The following is an 18,978-nucleotide window of genomic DNA, read 5'->3' on the forward strand; positions in this document are numbered from 1 at the left end:
AACATTTTTGAAATGAGGTGCAGTTTCTGAGCTCCAGGCTTAGTTATTTCACAAACTCTTTTCCTTCTCTAAAGTCTTAAAGCTAAACAAGCTTGGAGAAGCCTTGAGAACTGGAACTTCTGTGGCAATCCACAGAACTGAAGAATTCAAATATGGCTGTATTTATCAAGTTATTTTTCTCTACAAGTCACCCTTTATATTCAGATAGGCATAAAATTTGTGCATTGTGCCAAAAAGCCGTGATATATATATCAAACAATACCATAGGATACATTTGTTTCATGTAAATAGAGATCAACGACTGTAATAGTGATTTAATCTCATTTGGGTGGGGAGATGAGGGAAAGTGGAATGTGCATGCATATTGGAAGTGACATGAAAATGTTTTATGTACGTCAAGTCATACCTACCTCTTCTGCCAACCTCCCTGCATTCAGAGACCGGGCATGTAACGTCGCTGCCATAATGCTGAACAGAGGCAGAGCAGGCTATGCATGTTCACAGCTGCTGTGAAGTAGGCTTTTTCAATTACAAACCAAGTTACAGCTGCTCAGGGTGGTGAGCTCCTTTCCTTTAGGTGTAAAAGCAAGAGTCATTAAATAGTATTTTGAAGAAGTGTTATGGAGATAATGAGACACTGCTGTCCAAAAGCACAGAGGTGCATGGCAAAACTCTGCAAGAAATTTGCTTGATCTCGAGGGGTTGCCTTGAATTTTACTGCTTATAGCTACATCTGTCTGTGATGGAAGAAACAGTAGACTGTGAGAAAAGCAACTGCTGCCGAGCAGCTCGTGCTCAACTTCTGAGTTCTTTGGTTCTCCTGTATTCAGGGAAATGGGGTTTTATGATATGTATAGTAAGTTTTTCCTCCTAAAGTTAACAATAAGGCATGGCTTAGATTTTTGAAGTGAGGAGACAGGGTTCCTGAAATATTTGCATGCAGATGTTGTGCCCACGTTTGTTTCTCAGGGCAAATGCAGCAGCATTTTCACTGCTGGTAGCCAAAAGACTTTTTAGATTTCCTGCCAGTCCTGGGGCTCTAAGCAGACTTCCAGTTCAGAGTCTTTACGTATGACAACTCACAGAAAACAAATCTGAGCTGCAGTTTTCATCTGTCTGTCCAGAAAAATAGAAGATTATAGAAAATATGTAAATTTCAAGAAGGTGAAGCATTTGGGGGCTACTCTTGATGGTTTTTCCTCTTTTTCAGCCATTAACACATCTTTCCTTGCCCCAAGTGAATGTAAGTTCCAGCAATTTATTTCATCCCCCGTGCCCTTTAATCCTTTCTTCCCTTCTCCTTTTCTCTCCCCTGTGATAAAGACAGGTATAGCCACGCTCTAAAAGCAAGCAGAGAACAAACTCTTGAGACCAAAACTTGAAAAGTGGGGTTTTTAAGTTATGAAAGAATAATAAGACAGGAGACTGCACTTTCATGATTGTGATGGAGTAATTATTGGAAAAAGAATGCAAAGGCAAAAGAAAGGCCAAGACATCACCTGGAAAAGAGAAAGCTTTAATATTATGGCTTTAAAAGGAGTTTCTGTGTGTAAGACTTGAGATTTGCTGTGGAATTCTTTCAGAACAAGTATTTAGTTTTAATTAGCAGGGTGGTATCTTGGTTAATGGCATTCTTTGAATTCTTCAGTGGCCGTGAAACGGTGAGGCCTTAATAAGGAAGAACATAGAGAAAAAGGAGCCACGGGAGATGAACACACTTTCCCAATTTCCCAAATTGAATGTTCCAAGCATACATGTTCATGGTTTTCAACTTTAAAATACATTGTTAATTGAAAGAACACAATGAATGGTTATGGAAATGCAGTGGCGCATTCAGGGGTGTAGCCCATCTTCTCAGGTTGTGAATATGCTGCAACCAGCATTACTCCAAGCTTTGTAACAGCTGTGCAGCTCCTTGTACACACTCTCCGCCTGATCCGAGAGTACTTTTTATGGGATTATCTTGGCTAGAACTACTTCATGCTTTTGTGAGTTTATCAAACAAATAAGTAAAAGATACTTGTAAGCCAGCATAAAAGTGCTGTGCTTGGAGAAGCAACAGTGATTCACTTCATATTTTCAACTAACTTAGCTACTTAACAATACTTGTATGAATCCAGTCGTCTTTTTGTGAATGGAGGATATTCAGTGTGAAGCAGAGACCTGTTACTACAGAGTGTAAATACTATATATGGTCTTTATCCATGAAATACATGTATAATAAGTTACACTGACTCAGACTGGTGGTCCATCTAGCTCAGTATCCTGCCTTTAACAGTGGCTATAAGCGGCCGAGGGAAGAGTAGAAAGTCAGCAGTCTCCTTAGATATCCTAAAGGAGTCTACATTCAATATGCAAAATACTCAAGCCCCTCTAATAGGGGTTTTAATAATAAAGCTGAATGGACCACATGCTTAGCTGACTCCCATTTCCTGGTAATGCAAATATTGATATAATTCAAAACTACAGTCTTCTGGAATTAACAGATTAATCTGATCAAATGAATAAGAAATTATCTCATGTTACCCCTAACAGTAACACATTTAGTATTTGCATAAGATTTGAATGAAGGTTGTCAAAGACATGCAAACTAGAGGTTGAGAAATAAAGTTTCTAAATAGATAGAGATCTTGAAATATAAAAGGTGATATAGACTTGGTCTTTGCTGACATCCAAATTGCATTTGCACATGTCTCTGTTTAGCTTCCCCCCCCAAGCTTTTGTAATCCCTTCAGAAAACCTTTTCAGACAGTTCATAGGGAACTTCCAGTATTACATTCCCTTAGTCCTCAGAAACGAACTTGTATCACTCATGAGATCTAGCTCTTATGTTATGTATACACTAAAAATACACACTGTAAACTGAATAAATAGCTCTATAACAAACTGTAAGTGGTCACAGATGGCACTGTGGTCTTAAAAGGGGCCATGTCTACACTTTTTTATTTTAATAGATAAATACTATCGTCTACAGTTTATAATTTCAAGACGGTTCAAAAGAATTTAGTCACAGCGAATTCCAGTGAGAGATAACAGCCTAAATGCTTAAAAATACCCATTCCACACAGTTACATTTTTCCCCTGCAGTGCTATTTGTAACAATTGTGCTGGAAGTCTCTGTAATGTGTTCATGTTGGAATCCAGTCCTACAAACAGACTTCTAAAATTAAATTTGATACTTGAAAAATGCTGTGACTTTCTATTAGGAAAAGTAGCATAAAGAGAAAATTAAAAGAGGGAAAATACAGCAACAAGTTGAACCTATGTGTCTAAAGCCTTGTTTGGCTTGTTTATGTCTCCCCACCTACACATTTAAATCTAATAAGCAATCTGCCCTCCTACTGCCAACCTCATCTCCCCTATTTCCTTAAATATTTGCGGTTACAAAAGCACTGAAATTACAAAATTATTAAAACTCAACAATGTGTTAATTAGCATCTGTATAGGAACATTAACTACAGGTACAAACCCAATTATTTTAATAAAAAGACTATTCTTTTAACCCTATAGCCAAATAAATCCTGCTCTTTTGTATGCCTAAATCAAGTTAGTCCCTGTGCTATGGCTGCATTCTTCATTTTCTGAACTAAGGCTGTAACTGATTTGCCAAACTGGGATTTTTAGATACATTAAGCATTTAAAACCCATAGCAATTGGTGAAAACAGAATACCTTTAAAATCTGATTCTTGGTCTTCAACTGAAAAATAAACCAGTACATAACCTTATTGAAATAGTCTAAATTTTTGTGGACAAAATTTGAAACATGCTTTTAGATTAAAGACACTCGGAGTGCTGAACAGAATAATTCATACATTCACTGCTGGTTAAAAAACATTCCAGTTAAAAGATTAGTCTTTTCTTTGATATCAGCCTCCATTCTCATAAGCAGATATTCTCAGAGTACTCCTCAAGAGAAGGGACTCTTACCACTCCTTGGTAGAACCACTACATATTTAACAACAAAAAAAAAAAAAATCAAAGTGCTCTCTTTTTTTATTCTTAATAACTGTTAGACTAGAACTACAACTACAAGTGTTGGAGAGTGACTGTTTGTAAAGCATTAGCTCAGCAAAACAAAGGAGCAATTATTTGATTGGCATAGCCCTCTTTCAACACAGTATAAAATACTCTCTTACTATTACATTAATATCTCCTGTTTTAGAGCACAAAACAAACCCAACACGTTCAGACTTTCAGCGAGTTATTCCCACAAGCCTGCTTGGGAAAGCTTCCCTTTGCTGACACACAGACTTTTCACTAACCTCTTCGCCACCTCTATTTCTCTGAGGGTTTTTGTATTGTTTTGTTTTGGACAGAGCTCCTAGTTTAGCAGATCTACTTCCTGAAAGCCTCTAATTAACCCAGTAATTCTACTTCCTTGTCATGTCCATCTCTCAGGGAATGAGTGCGTTTCAAAGGCTGTTAACCCCCTGTTTGCATTGTCTTATATATGATTTCTGGTTGCATATACAATAGTTGTGCTATCTATTTTGAGAAGCCTACGCTTTAGGAATACTGTGCTTTCATCAGAAAACCTCTGCAAAAGCCGTAAGTTTTTGCACAAGTTGAGACAGTAATGATACTATCCAGGGAGTGCTGAACAATGCGCTGAATTTTTCAGCTCAAGGATAGAACGTTATGACAGGAAAAGCCAGCATAGGTATATCTAATTAGACTAAGAAAAAAAAAGGAAAGGAACTCCTGTGGCATTTGGCTCACTAAATATGGTTGTAGCATGCAGAACAGGTACAACTGCTTTTCTCCTGAAAGTGCCAGCAAGCTTTGCTAAGAACTTTCCAATATCATGTCTGTAAACACAGCACAGATACCTGCGAGAATGATGCTTGGCTTAGTGGGGTTGATGCTTTCGTTTATACTTTTGCCGTTTATCTTTGAACATGATTTAACCTCAAGAGATTTTACAGAAGTCATCTTTTTATGAGAAAGGCTGAAAAAAATCTCCAAGGTTCCATGACATCGGCACTTGGACGATCAAGATGGGTATGGTGAAGCAGCCAGAAAGCATACAATGAGTAAACCCTGATATAAACCACATGGGCTTGAGCTCCTTTTGATTTTAGGGGTTTTGTTAGTTTATAGATTCTATGTAAAGCCGCGGAAGCCAAATTGAACCCAAGTTTACGTAACAGCTAGGCTGGCTTCCTGGGCTTCCTTGTCTTCTCTGAGTCAAGTCTGCTCTGGATGCTTGGCTTTTCTTGTCATCTACTTTTCTTGCAGATTTTGAGAGCAAGAGTTACCAATCAATCAGCAATGTTAAAGAGCTATTAAATGTTGAGAAGGTAACTTACGTACGAATATGGTTTTCTGTCATCCATTTGTCAGTAGCACTTAAACTATTTTTTCCTTCACTGGGATTCAAAGTCATGATTAAGCTGCTGAAAACTCTCCTCTCACATGTAATTTTTCCTTTTGGACTGGTGCATTAATAGTGCGTTAGGATTCAACACAATCTGTTACTTGAAGATCTTAATTTTTTTTTTCCCCCTAGACTGTTAATATCTCAATTTAGCACTGAAACAGAGAGCTTGATGGTTGCACCCTAATCCCACTAGAATCAGTAAAATTTTTCATAGGGCCTCTCTAGTTGCAGGACTGGTTATTGTACATCATTTAACATTTCCCTGAGATTTAGCAGCAGAGGTCAAAACTTAATCCTAAGTCTTCATTCTGACCAAAGGGAATATTCCTCCAGTCACTTTACAGGGCCTGCCTGGTGCCTCAGTGGCGTAAGACCTAGAACTTTATAAAGAAGCTATTCGTTCAAACTGCTTGGAGTGGGGGTTCAGCCTTTCAAACTCAAGTTAGCGCGCTCTGTATTTTTGCAACCAATTCCTGGGTAATCTTACAGTCCAGTGAGGCCTAGTTTTCCAGCTGTGTGTTCTGTGTGGGTTTTTTTGAAGGAGGACAAGCTGTAGAAAATCTCCTTTATTATGGTCTGATCTTGTAGAAGAGCAACTTTATTAATAAATGTGTGATATTTGTATTGTCCAAGTCACTGTTTAAAACACTTAAGGGTATTGCTTTTTTTAATTGTTATATATTAATTTTCATACATTTTTATGATACCTCAAGGGGCTTGTTCCTCCAGCCCTTGCTCTATGGAGCAATCTCACTTAAAAGAGGGATCTCCCTGTGTTCAGTGGGACGTCCAAAAAAAATAAGACAGGTCCTATGATTCGGAACACTAAGTTGTCTTGCAAGATGTACGCTTTTTTGCAAATGCTTTATAAAAAAGAAAATATTAACAATACTTATATTTTATTAATACTTTTGGTTTCTATATCTTGTCATATGAGAACGCGTAGAACACAAGGCACACATTATTGTGTCTGCACCAATACTGACATAACATGTTTTATGTCACTATGCATCATACTAAAATAAAACAACTGGCTGCTGATTCCATGCCAGTTAAAGACTTTTTGAGAGGAGGGGGCTTAGGTGAATTATGGGAATTTGGTTTCTTGTTTTAGAGGTGGTTCTTATTATTTTATTACTGCCTAAGTGACAGTTTTGTTTGATGGTTGTAAGCCATAGTAGCTGAAAGAGAGCCACTGATGAAAACAAATACATTTGATGTAAGTAGTAAATAAAGCCTTGTATTAGGGCATTTATTGCAGTGTTAAAATTTATTAGTACAGTGCATTGTGCTTTTCTCAGAGAGGAAAACAGAAAGGTGGAAAGATTTGGAAATTTCTATCATTTGATAGTAAGGGTATAAGAAGACAGAGTTCTCCAAAGGGGGAAACAAGTAGGGATGGACTCTCCAAAGACACCAGGTGGGCAGCCAAAGCAGGCCTGAGAAAGGAGCTGTAGTCCCGTGCTACTGGGTGAAGGCATCTATACTTTTTCCTTATATTGGTAACAGGTTGCATTAGGTCTTTATCAATGAGACTGAACACAGCGTTGCAAGAAAACAGGCTGTGTGGATTCTTCAGCTTTCACCTGCGTGTAAAATTGTAACGTGGTTCCTGACCTTTCGCCAAGCAGCAGCCCATCTGAAAACTGTGTCTAGAAGGAACAATGTGTGTTTGCAGTCTCAGCTTTGAGTAGGGTTGGCTGCTGACTCTTAGCAACTTCCAGGAGGTATAGTATGGCTCTGGAGTCCTGGAGCAGGAGCACAGAAATAGGCATCAGCAAGTTAAGGTGATGATCTCGTTTCTTGTTTAATTAATAAAGTTCTTGCTAATCTTCCTGTAGGAAAGGGAGAGATGCAGGAAAAGAGAGATTTCCTTACTCAGAGCTCAGTAGTTAAGACAAAATTTTCAAATTTGCTTGTCTAAATTTCAGGGGTGCAGTACTAAGAAATTCCAGGTGATCAGGACACATTTGGGAAGCCAGAAGGGTCCCAGGTGTTGTGGGCATTAACAGAAAAGTCAGAAAGTTTGACTTTTGCTCCCTGACTTCATAGATGTTTTTCTTTCAGCAAGTCACTTCATGTCTCTGGTTTCTCACATTAAATTGTTAGAGCTGGGCATTCTCTTCACTGTTCTTATGGCAACAGGATCCTGGTATTTTTGATGGTTAGTGGGTTCTGCTACAATATATACAAAATAGATTAATAAATACAGAATCAGGCCCAGCCTTTGGGCGCTAAAGTGTAAAGTCAGATTGTTTGGACTCCTGTGTGCAGGAATTAGGTTTCAGGATGAATGAGTCTATTCATCTCTCACAGCCTTTTAGACGCTACTTACCTATGGAATTTTCCAGTACTTCTGAGACTTGCAGGATGTTGTTGATTAAGATGAAATATTTTTTTGTGAATACTTGTGTGTGAAGCATATGTTTTTTAGTACATGTTAAATATTGCTATGGTTAAGCTGAAATGAGGAACAGGCATGCTGTGCCATGTTGTTATTTGCTGTGAATTGATTTAACAAATGTTTGAACAGCTGCTGCTGAGTAGACCCTGTTGATATAAGTGGTGAAATCATGAGAGCTGGTGTTTTGGTTGTTTACAGTGGAAAAGGATCAATCAAATAATTTTCTGCTTGGGTAAAGGAGTCTATATGAATGTAATAGAGAGTTAATGTAATTTATCATAAAGTCTGTCAAATCCAGCTTTGCATGTATAGTGAATTTTATTAAAGATGCACATTTCTGATCTTCCAGAAAAGGTGATAGGATTTTGGCTACTCCAGCAGTCAAGACAGGAAAATTGCCTTGGAGAACAGTCAGGGCAGTTGCTGAACTTTATATTACTTAACGAAATCCTTTCAGTTCCAGACATGAACAGTCTGTGAACCATAATTCTAGGCAGAACAACAAAGTGACTGTCACTAAGATTGATCATTTGTAGCAGAAAAACAACACTTCCGTAGATAGCACCATTTGCCATGGAAAGGTTCTGCTCTGCACTAATATTAGCTTGCCAGTGAGTTTTAGTAGTAATGTGGTGGGGGAAAGAAATATTGTCTATATACAGTAATGAATGGTATTAAATGAACAGCTAGCATTCCTGGCATACCGCAAACTCACCAAACAGGAAAAGAAAATAAGGGTAGGATATTTCAATGGTTTATACTCCTAAAAATGGAAACCAGATACCCAGATCCCAAAGACCCCACTTGAACTTTCTGCTTGTGGCCTGACTTCTGATAAGAACTAATTTGTAAGGTCAGATTTGGCAGTGGGCAGCCACTGTGGCGGGGGGAAGCCGGTGATAGTGGAGTCTGGGTTTTCAGCTTGCAGCAAAATGCACCAAATAAAGGCCCTGAATTTTAGCACAGTGATGGAGTTTTTTGAAAGTCTGACTGCTGATTTTGGTGCCTGAGTTGATCCTCTCTGAGTATCTGGTTGCCAGGATTCAGGTTTGCCTGAGAAGACTCGAAAGGTTGTAGAGGTGGCAAGCACGGTGAGTTATTTGCAAGAAGTGTACACTTGTGGTCAGCAAAGCAGTAAGTCTTGGAGGTGCGTAGGGACAGTGATAGTGCAGTGAACCCATCCTCGTCCCTTTACTATGTTCCTTTGTATTGCTGTTCTCACCGGGAAAGGCAAGTGTAGAAGAGCCTTAGGAAATGAGTTGCTTTCTTACGGGCTTCATGGAAGGAAGAGGTGTGACAATAGGGAGCTGCTAGTGTTTATGCTGTACTTCTTTGGATGATAAAAGAATTTACCATCTGCAATGAAACACTTTTTAATTTTTTTTTCCTCTTTCTTTCCACCCCCCCCTTTTTGCACTACAATGTATTGCATTGCCTCTGAGCATTTCCTCAGGTTTTTTATAAAGAAGAAAACACATAGTGGAACATAAAAAAGCTTTCTTATATTAAGGAAAATGGCATACTGAGGTATGCTTATTGCCAGCCTAATCTTACAAGAAAGCAGTCCTTTCCAGGAGAGTAAAGAGTGACTGAGATGCCTTTATTGCAAGGAATGCTATGTAACAATAAACATTCAGTAAAGTTTATATTGCTGCTACCATAACTGAGACATGATATTTAAATAAAATAGCACTGCTTTTATGAGTGCACGCTGTGATATGAGTTATCAACCAAAAAGAAGAGTTTAACTGGATTTTATCTCTTCTGAAGGATAAAAGCTGTCAGATTGTGTACTGATAGCTGCAAGGATATTCCAGGTAGCTGGTTACTCGAGAGTAAGATGAAGCAGTGGCTGTCTGTGTAGAGGCATTGTGCTGCAGCTCCACTAGTGATATGCAATGTGTCTTCATAGTTATTCTGCTTTGGAGAGCAAGCCATCATACCTTCATGTTTTGAATTAATTGTGTTTATCTCAGAAACCTAGAAAGAGACGTAGTCAAGGTATCCCCATGCCTATTGCCATGCAGGCAAGGCCGTGGTGGATGTCAAGGTGGGCTTGAATACAGTCAGTGAGGAAGCTTGTGCTGCAGATCTCTTAATGGTATCCCACTTGGATAGCTTAAAAATGTCTATATGTGCTCTTTTGTTCCTCTTTTTTGTGGTATAAGCAAATTCCAAATTGGAAGCATAGCGAGATTTGATCTTTGACTTCATGGCTTTGACCATTGGCATTTTCAATGTGTTAAAGACTCCTGTAATTTTCTTTTAATGTTGCCAGTACAACCTTTTCTATTTCACCTTTTTTTTAATGACTGTATTTAAGATGAATGGTTTTAATTAACACTTATTCTTTCTAATGAGCCACAAAACTGGTCACCTAGACAATCAGTGGAGAAATCAGCAAGTGGTGATGTGCTTGTCTTGATGAACTTTAATGGTAGCAACTTCAATAATTCTTTGATAGATAAAAGCTGGCCTGCAGATAATGAACCTGCCTTCAGGAAAAGCTGAGATGTAACAGACTGAAAAAAGCAGTTGTCTTAATTATGGTAATTATGTTAATTTAGGCTTTAAATAATAGGAGACTTGCACTTTATATATTTAATATTTCAGTTAACTATGGTCATTAAGGAAAATGAGACATCTCAGAGATACAGATTCAATCCAGCATTTCATATAAGAAATGACAAAAAGCTTTCTGGGGAAAACAGCAGTATGAAGAAATGAAACATTGGGGGAAATGGTCTCTTACATCTACCTGTCTCACAAGCATGCAGTGTCTTAACCAGGGGAAGAAGGATCATATTTGCAGGTAAAGCACTGAAGCCCATCTTTTTAGAGTACCTGAGGACCTGACCCGTAAGTCCACTGGAGACTGTAACTTCCACTGATTCCACCTTCTGAACCAGTTGTCTTAGCTGCTATCCTGTCAAGTGGTGTGAATCTGAGACTTATTGTACTGAATCTCCCTGGCAGGATTAGGGCAACCTCAAGGCTATTTCCTTTAAAATCAATCTATGAACAGACCTTTCTTTGCACTGAAATGTCAAGTCTTTATGAATTCAGAAGGAAGAGAGTCATAATCCTGTGTGACACTGTATACCCAGATGTGCCTAAGTATCCTGGAAATTATTGTTTTTTTCTGCTCCATAGACAGTGATTATATTTGCTCACCTAGTTTTTCATGCTTTGAAAACTTCGCTCTCAAACCAAGCAAAAGAATCTTCATATTCACGTTTATTTCCTGCACAGAACATAATGAATGTTTAACAACTGTAATGTATAAACTCGTTGGATACCTGACTGATTAAACATAGCAGATTCCATCCAGAAAGCTTTATTTCTGCAGTGAAAACAGCCTTATTCTGTAGTTATAAAATAGACTTAAAAGATGTGTAGATGTGATGCTTAAGGACATGGTTTAGTGGTGGACTTTGTAATGTTAGGTTAACAGTTGGACTCAATGATCTTAAGGGTCTTTTCCAATCTAAATGATTCTGCGACAGGTAATAATGCCCAAGAGAAGTGTGGCCATAATCCCTCAAAAGCAAAAGCAGTTATCTGTGTATGCAATGGCTAGTTCCATAGAGTTAGAACTACACTATGATTGCATTTCTGCTACTCACTGAAAACATCATTCATTACTCATAAGTGCTTTTTTAAGGTTTGTTGGTTTTGTGTGTGGTTTTTTTTTTTTTAAAGCTTACCTCCTTTTTTACCTGGGCAACTGTCTTCTAAGCATCAACCTTATATAAGATACTTTCTGCATATGATGTTAAAATATGATAATTGTTAGTATATTATTGCTCAAAATCACAGTAGATAAGTAGTGCCTCAGCTCCTAGCAGTACAGAAGTCAGGGGCTATAAACAATGGTGTGGCTATTGAAAGGTGAAATCCACTTACCAGTGTCCCAGCTGAGAGATTCCTGACCTAAGTTTCATTTTTGGATGCCTTGACTGACCAGTATGTTGTATCTGACCCTGCATATGAAATGAGTTTCTTGTTATGGGAATGCCAAAAATAAACAAAAGAAAGTTGAATCACCTTTGTCACTCGTACACTAAGAGCCAGACCATGTTGGGGGTTCATGCTGTACAGGAATTTAAGCTCAGACTGATTCTGTTGCTTTCAAAAACATTATTCCTGGAGGTAGCAAGTGTAACTGAGGGTGTGATATGTACTGACCCTAGAGACAAGAGTGCATTATGTCTGCAGTGCAATATGAAATAAAAAGAAAATAAGTTTAAACCAGTTTGCTTTTCCAGCCTTGCCAGAGGCACCAGGCAATTCACTCAGAATTTTTAAAATGCAGGGAAAATGTGAATGCTGGGCTATTTTAACAATAATGGTCCAGAAGTTAAAAAAAAAAAAGAAAGAAAGAGAAAAGAAAGAAAAAAAGGTGGCAAAACTGCGTGCCAGTATTCTCTGAAATGCTTTCAATAACTGTCTTGAGAAGGACAATGAGAACACTGAATCTGTGGCTGAATTAAGCGGGTACCTCATTCTAGATATCTTGATATTTGGTGGTACGTTAGCCAGAAACATCAGGTAAGGAAAGTAAAGAGGAAATGTGTGAATCACAGCATTTGTTACTTTCAGGTTTGAAAGACTGTAACTTTTATAAGGTTTAAAGTAATTAAGTAGAGTAAGTAAAAGGCATGAATTGGAAATTTCTGGAAAAGACCCTGATTCGTACGTCTTTTAACCGCTGTCTAACTAGATGGTCCACTGCGCTACCACTTTAGTTGAATATCTCAGAATCATTAATTGATTTTGTCTTCTCAACATTCCTATACAATACAATCTAATTTTGCAAATTATGAACTAAGAAAGCATGTGACTTAAATGACCAAAGTCACAAAATAAATCTAAGTTTAAGCCAGCAATTGGTCAGGTACTCTGAGATCATGCTCCACCAGGAGGACAGGCCATGCAGGACATGTCCTGTACTTGCAGTGTCATTGGCACCCACGCTTCCAGTTGGGCTGGGGCATCTCTTCAGCAGAAAGGCATCTTGAGACCTGCACTGCCTTTTCAGTGTCTTGCCTGAACATGTATTTCATATTGCTCTTCTTTGCAGACAAAATGGTTTAGGTCAGGCTGGTTTCATAGCGGAGACAGGAGGTATTATGTGCTGATATTTGTGCAGACTTTTCGAGCTATCTTTGAACTGGCTAGTTCCAACACTCAGCAATGTAGCCACAGCACCATGGAATACCAAACAAACAGCTGGGGACTGCTTTCAAACACACCACTAATAATGCCTGTGTTAATTTGGACTCACGTAGGTGAGCTGCAGTTACTATAGCATGTATGCCCTCACAAATAATTTTTAGGAAGGGAGCAGAAACTACAACAAATGAGGCTCAGATGCATGATCAGCTGTGCAGGAAAGCAGTAAGGAAGGTTTGTGCAGTGACTGAGGAGCTGCACAGCTGTGATGGTAGCAGAAGATGTCATTAATTTAATTTTCTACCCATACTACAACCTTCAGCTACCACACCAAGACCAATGTTACTTTACGTCTCTCTGCACCAACTGCTGCCTGACTCCTTGGCACATTCTTCCCCAACCAAACCCTGCAGTTCCCCTCAGAGGGCTTCTCCATCACAGCCAGCTGCTATCTATCTTAGACTCTAATCTGTGCTATAAAGCAGGCCCATTTTCCAGGCAGTGTTTACTGAAAACACAGGAGCGTGCCTGGCTCCCTTAGCCGTACCTCCTCCTTCCCTCCCACTCCCTGGCGGGCAGTATGGCTATGGAGGTCAGGCTGCAGGACTCTCCTGCTGCCTTTGAGGGAGCGTGGAGTGAAATCACCAGCCCGTAAGACCATTAACGCTGACAGGTTTGCTGTTGCTTCCTCTGGGGTTCAGAGAGTTCATTATGCTTACAGCTAGTCAAAGTGGTTGACAGTAAAGCAAACAGTAACATGATTGAAATCTTCATTAGAGAGAAAACTGGTGCACTAAAGGAAAGATTTGGGATGGGAGAACATTGTGCAAGATCAAGGCCTTCAGTGAGATCAGTAATTTAAAAATGAAATTTCTAAAAAAGCAGAGAAGAGATAATGAAAAGGATCAAAACCAAATAATAAGGGATAATTATGAGGTTGATCTTACTCATATATGGCACTGGAGAGCTGAAAAGAAGAAACTGGATCTTGCTGTAGTGCTTAGTACTGAGAAATGTTCAACTCTCTAATGAAAAAGCACATTTGAAATTATAACTTCCGTGTATTTGCTGCTGTATGTTAATTATGGCTAAGACCCATACATTCTGTAGTTACACTCCTATTTCTGTAGGGATGCACTAAGTTTTGGGAAGGAGAAACCATCTGGTGCTGCCTTCAGCAGCACTTTTGTCCCTATTTCCTGACAACTGGGATTGTGGCAAGATAATTAGGGACTTTGCTTGAATAAAATATTTCTAGATTTCTTTGCAGCTTGTTCTGAACTAAACTACTCATTCCTATCCATCTTCACAGGTGACCTGTCTTATTTTAGGGGTGAGAAGAGCTACATTCTTTGTCTTTTCCTTACTGCATTATCAGACCATCAACTGGTCTGACATGTCCCAGATGGCACCCATCATCAGCATATGTCACGCTGACTGTACGTAGTCACTTTTTTTTCTACCTGGGACTTAAAGGGAGTAGAAAGGCAGTGGGTTTTATGATTATTTTCTTGATAACAGCTCCCTTTCTTGCCTGGTGTTGTTCGCTAAAGCTCCACGAGCTGTTGAAACAGTTTTGTAATGGGGCTGTATTCATCCTGTGAAACGTAGGGTGAGCATTCATGTTTTAAAAGAGAGACTTTTAGGACCCTACCCTGCTCTTGATGCCAGTGGGCATCCCTGCATGTCAATGGAAGCATAATAAGATTTCAAGTCATGTCTTGTATTCTACATGTTTTCCTGTGTGTCCAGAAATTTCAGTGATCTCCACTCATGAGTAGAGATCATGATAGCTGTTTGAATTTTTGGTCAAATAAGACAAATACACCTCTATTCTCTCTAGTTCTGTATTTATTCAGTAATCAACACAACTTTAAAGTCCACAAACTCGTTCTTTGTTTCTTTAAATGTTTGACATAGAGGTTAGGAGCAGTGATCTCCAATGGAGATGAAGAGCCACAAGAGGGGTCAGTCAGCCAGAACGGCTGGGAGCCACTACATAGTCCCACGTGAGTGCCAAGGCTCTTTTGCTGTACGGACCTGTCTGATGTCTGGTGTTTTAATATCCTTGGGCACTAGCAGGGTATTTGTGTTTGTATTTTCTGTCCAGTGTTTCTGGTAACAAATGTAGAGACAACATATTCTCTGCTTAGCATTTTTTTTTTCTTGTCAGCAGTTTAGCACAAGGAAGAGTACTTGTTCCAAAAAAACCTTAAAATGTGTTCAGCTGTGACCTGTCACAACTTTATTCCTCCGTGTTGTGTTTCTTAGGCTGCAGTGTGAATACAGACTAGTGTCTTGTCTGGGTTTCAGCTCTAAATTGCCCCAGTTAGGGAGTAGCACAGCTTTTAGACATGGCTCTGGCAACAAGGAAAAGAAAACCCACTGCTCTTCTGCATGATCAAAGGAAAAATCTGATAATCTGTTTTGATTTGCTGTAGATGTTAACAAAAGGCTCAGAGGAATCAGAATGACAGCCACAATGAAAGTTGGTATGAAACTCCACGGTATGGGCACTTTTAGTTGAGAGCAACTAAAATAATTAAATAGTGATTGAAATTTATATCAGAAGGACTAAGAAGCCTGGTTTTATGTACTGATCTATTAAAAAGGAGACATCTAGAAGCAATATTGAGAAAAAATATAATTTAAAAATGTAATTACCTGCAAAACAAGATCACCAATCCGGAAATAAACTAGTTGTACTTAACTAGAAAGCAGTTGCCGAGAGGTTTATTCCATGAATTAATTTTTATGCATTCTTTATTGGAAACTTATGCAATATAGCTGAACGGTTTGTTCCTTTCATGACAGGAGTTATCATAATAAATGCCAAGAGCTTGGATGTGTAGTTTTTTTATCCTCCCTAGGGGGTCTTTCAGAATTAAGAACTTTTGGCAACTAGTCTTTCCTTTCTATTTGAAACATCTTTAAAAAAATGAAATGGTAACATTTCACTTAAAGAACAAAATATCTAGAATTTATTTCACTCCTATTACTAAAGTGATTGGATCTTCAACAGGATGTTAGGAGAAAACTCATTTAATATTTCTGTCAGCCTTGATAATGTTTGCTTCTCCTGCTGGTCTCTTCTATTTCTTCTTTCTCTGGTTTACAGCGTAATGAACCTATAGAGTCAGAACTGCATCTTGCTTTAGACGGAAGAAACTTACAATCAGGCAAAGCAAGCTACAAAGTGCCCCACACCTCTGAAAATCAATTAACTGATTAAGTGGTCCAGTATTTGGTATTTGGATTTGGCACAGTTGAACATTTGCCCGTAATATCTGTGGAAGTCTTGGAAGTGAAAACATATACATTAAAAATTATATTGTTTATATCCAATTTAATATTTCTGAAATATGAAAAAAGCCATTTTGTGGTTTGGCTTTCTCTTGCATTCAAATTCAGGGGTAGGTATGGACTTGCTGTGCTCTTTTCAGAAGTTTAGTTAATCGTTAGAAAACTCTTTGTTCAAAATGAAATCACAGGTACCTTCCCGGGAAAGCAGGTTATCCTCCGCTTAACACTCACTGTTTGTCATTCAAATGGAGCATGAATCATAAGATTTGCCATTGCTGTACGATGATGAAAATACAGCAAAATGCTGACAGAAATTGAAAGCGATTTGTGAAATGGTTTGAAGTTTTATGAGGCATTGGAAACGTTAAATATTTTGTCAGTGTTTGCTCATGAGAGATCACTGCATGTTCTGAAACTTTTCTGACACACTCAGGTCTGTGGAACACAGCGGAAAGTCCGCTGAGGTGGTGCTCACACACACACAGAGCTGGCTGCTGGCTCGGTGCAGAGCTGGCGAAGGTGCCATAGCAAGCCACGCGTGGAGCTGGGCACCTGGGGTCGTCAGGCCCCGCCGTGCTCTGTGCCTGCCTGGAATCCTGTTAGGCCCTGCTTCTGTGCCCCCCTCCACTTAGTAACAACTTCCCCTAGCTTACAAGGGGCAAGAGCTAGACTTCTTTTCTTCTCTGAAATCAGTTCTTCACTTAGGAAGAGAAACGTGTATTCATCTGATGGTACACCTGAAGCAAAGTTGCATGATATGCTGATATTGATGCTTGTGTAGCATTTATTAGGGCATGTAGGTGAGGAAGAGTTAAAACATTTTTCATTTCTGTATCTTTGAATGGTGCGTTAGAGTGAGGATGCTCAGATCCTTTTGTATATGCATTTTATTGTACAGTTTCTCTTTTCTCCTGAGATGATATGCATTATTTCAATTTCAAGCTTTCCGATAAGCTCCAAGGAGGGAGTGCAGTTATTTTAGAGGAATGAAAAAGACAGAAGAATTTGCTTTATATCTTTGCTGTCCAAAATGGTGCTTAAAATATCAGACTGTGAAAAATGCTGGTAATAGACTCTCTGCTCTGTTATTCAGAGGTAAAAGATAAAAGATAAGCCTGTTGGCAACGAGAAACCTATTTCAGCAGCTTCTGAAGTGTGTCACAGACAAGTCTGCAAAGACATTTCGTAATATCACTGATAAAGATCATGTAGTATTGAACCGATCTGCAAACATGCAAACACAGACTGAACTTGTGTGTGTCATTGTGCATATGTATTCATCTAGATGTGAGCAAGTGGAAGGACAACTTTTCAAGAATTTTGTAGTAGAGTTTATTGCTCATTAACTGTATTCCAATTGTTCTTTTATTTTGACTCTGTTTAGCACTTTCAGTGCATGAAAATGAATGAGATATTAGCAAAAATGTTTCTGACTCACCAATACAGCCATTACATGACAGAGTAGTAAATAACTAACATTTCCAGCTTAAAGGGCTAAGATTTATAAAGGTAAGGGTACAAAAGATGGTACAGCAATTGTGCTGTACTTCCTTTTTCACTGTTAGTGCCTTATTCTAGAATCCGTGTGTTGTTACTGGCTGCTGATTAACTTACTTATTCAGTGATTATTTGAAAGTCAGCAAACAAGGATTTTCTCCGAATCTAAAAACAATTATCAGTAATATAGGAGTGGATAGGATGGTGAAGGGAGATGCTTTCTCCATGCAAACAGTAGCTCCAGTCTCCCAGAGCTCACATGTAATGCTTCTTAACGTTTTTAAGTTATCAGCCATTCTGCCCTCTTAGAAACATGGTAACTTTGCACTTTTGCGTTAACAGTACCTTGGATGTAAATCTACTTCCTAAACTGCATGGATGTAGACGTTCTTGACAATACTTCCTCTTTGGTAGGACAGAATAGACTTTCACAGGAGAGAGAAATAGGATCATAAGGAAGCAAAATAAAGCAGAGCAATAAATGAATGGTTTGCTAAGAAAATCTACCTAAATAGCAATGTTCTACTTTTTCCCTCCCTGGCACCCTTATGAAGGGTCCTATCAACTGTGCCATTTAGTCTGTGGCTGGCAGTGAAGCCTGTGTCATCATCACCAAGAATAACCAAGAATTTGGGCTAGTTTTAATTAAATATTTGTGGCGTGTAATAAAATATAGGATAATTGGGATGCTGTTTGTTGGGTGGAATTGGGTAAATCTGATAACACCCAATTAAGCTTTGTACAGGAGAGTAAGTGCTGTTGCCTGCATGTGATGTCACTGTAATTTATGGAAAGAGGAACCCCAGTGTGGAAGGAGCATCTTGGGCGCTGCCTCTGTTGTGAGCTCAGAAGCAGGGATGGCTTATCAGGATTTGCAGCTTAAGGGAAGGAAATCTTTTCCCTGCTTTTCCAGCATCTTGCATAGGTCCTGTCTGTGTCTTCAGCCCTGACATCAAATTCAGTTGCTAGGTCTTCTTTCAGAAAAGATTTAGTGGAACCAATAATAGCTAAGTGCTCCTGTTGAAGTCAGATCTGAGATGCTACATATGTCTGTCAGAATTTTCCTGGAAGAATGCAAATTTACAGTAAACGCAGCACTGAAAGCAGAAGTACTATTCTCTAATAGATTTCCGCACAGGTCAGCAGATAAAGCAGATACATTATGGAAGCCTGGCAGCAGGGCTAGTCTGTCTCAGAGGCATTTTATTAATTTTCCAG

Source organism: Platalea leucorodia (assembly GCF_965183815.1).
Source record: "Platalea leucorodia genome assembly, chromosome: 11".
Lineage (NCBI taxonomy): Eukaryota > Metazoa > Chordata > Aves > Pelecaniformes > Threskiornithidae > Platalea > Platalea leucorodia.